The 1,663-nt window shown below is 45.9% G+C and overlaps 1 non-coding gene across 1 annotated transcript; it reads left to right on the forward strand.

The window, feature by feature from the left end:
• The first annotated feature begins 241 nt into the window (after nt 1–241).
• On the forward strand, nt 242–348 carry LOC129031045 (U6 spliceosomal RNA). The gene has a single exon (XR_008500922.1). It is a non-coding gene; the product is annotated as a U6 spliceosomal RNA (small nuclear RNA).
• The last annotated feature ends 1,315 nt before the right edge of the window (nt 349–1,663 follow it).

Consider the following 1,663-nt stretch of genomic DNA (forward strand, 5'->3'; position numbering starts at 1 on the left):
ATCTCTTATGATTATTAGTTCATTTTTGCTACTGGGGCTGTCATTTCTCATTAACCTATAAGATTTATTTAAATATTAAGGAAATTAATTCTTTATATATCTCATATACATATTAATAAATACATATTAATATTAAGAAAATTAATTCCTTATATGTACTATAAATACATTTCCAGACTATGACTTGCCTTTTCATTGTATCTGTGAGTTTATTTGCCTTACCAAATATAAAATTTTTACGGTGCTCGCTATGGCAGCACATATACTAAAATTGGAATGATACAGAGAAGACTAGCTTGGCCCCTGTGCAAGGATGACATGCAAATTCGTGAAGCATTCCATATTTTTCAAGATGGCCGAAGAGGAACAGCTCCGGTCTGCGGCTCCCAGCATGATCAACACAGAAGACGGGTGATTTCTACATTTCCCACTGAGGTACCTGGTTCATCTCATTGGGACTGGTTGGACAGTGGGTGCAGCCCATGGAGGGCGAGCCGAAGCAGGGTGGGGCATCGCCTCACCCAGGAAGCACAAGGGGTTGGGGGATGTCCCTTTCCTAGCCAAGAGAAGCCATGACAGACTATAGCAGGAAAATCGGGACACTGCCACCCAAATAATGCACTTTTCCAGTGGTCTTAGCAAACAGCACACCAGGAGATTATATCCCACGCCTGGCTCAGCAAATCCCACGCCAACAGAGCCTTGCTAGCTGCAAGCGCAGCAGTCCAAGATCCAGCTGCGAGGCAGCAGCCTGGCTGGGGAAGGGGCATCTGCCATTGCTGAGGCTTAAGTAGGTAAACAAAGCAGCCAGGAAGCTCAAACTTGGTGGAGCCCACCTCATCTCAACAAGGCCTGTCTGCCTCTGTAGACTCCACCTCTGGAGGCAGGGCATAGCTTAACAAAAGGCAGCAGAAACTTCTGCAGGCTTAAACGTCCCTGACAGCTCTGAAGAGAGCAGTGGTTCTCCCAGCATGGTGTTTCAGCTCTGAGAATGAGCAGACTGCCTCCTCAAGTGGGTCCCTGACCCCCATGTAGCCTAACTGGGAGACATCTCCCAGTAGGGGCCAACTGACACCTCATACAGCCAGGTGCCCCTCTGAGACGAAGCTTCCAGAGGAAGGATCAGGCAGCAATATTTGCTGTTCTGCAGCCTCTGCTGGTGATACCCAGGCAAACAGGGTCTGGAGTGGACCTCCAGCAAACTCCAACAGACCTACAGCTGAGGGACCTGACTGTTAGAAGGAAAACTAACAGAAAGGAATAGCATCAACATCAAAAAAAGGACATCCACACCAAAATCCCATGTGTAGGTCACCAACATCAAAGACCAAAGGTAGATAAAACCACAAAGATGGGGAGAAACCGAGCAGAAAAGCAGAAAATTCTAAAAACCAGAGCACCTCTTCTCCTTCAAAGGATCACAGCTTGTTGCCAGCAACAGAACAAAGCTGGACAGAGAATGACTGACGAGTTTGCAGAAGTAGGTTTCAGAAGGTCAGTAATAACAAACTTCCCTGAACTAAAGGAGCATGTTCGAACCCATTGCAAACAAGCTAAACACCTTGAAAAAAGATTAGAAGAATGGCTAACTAAACAGTGTAGAGAAGACCTTAAATGACTTGATGGAGCTGAAAACCATGGCATCAGAACTACATGAGGCATA

The sequence above is a fragment of the Pongo pygmaeus genome, chromosome 12, assembly GCF_028885625.2.
Source record: "Pongo pygmaeus isolate AG05252 chromosome 12, NHGRI_mPonPyg2-v2.0_pri, whole genome shotgun sequence".
Taxonomy (NCBI): domain Eukaryota; kingdom Metazoa; phylum Chordata; class Mammalia; order Primates; family Hominidae; genus Pongo; species Pongo pygmaeus.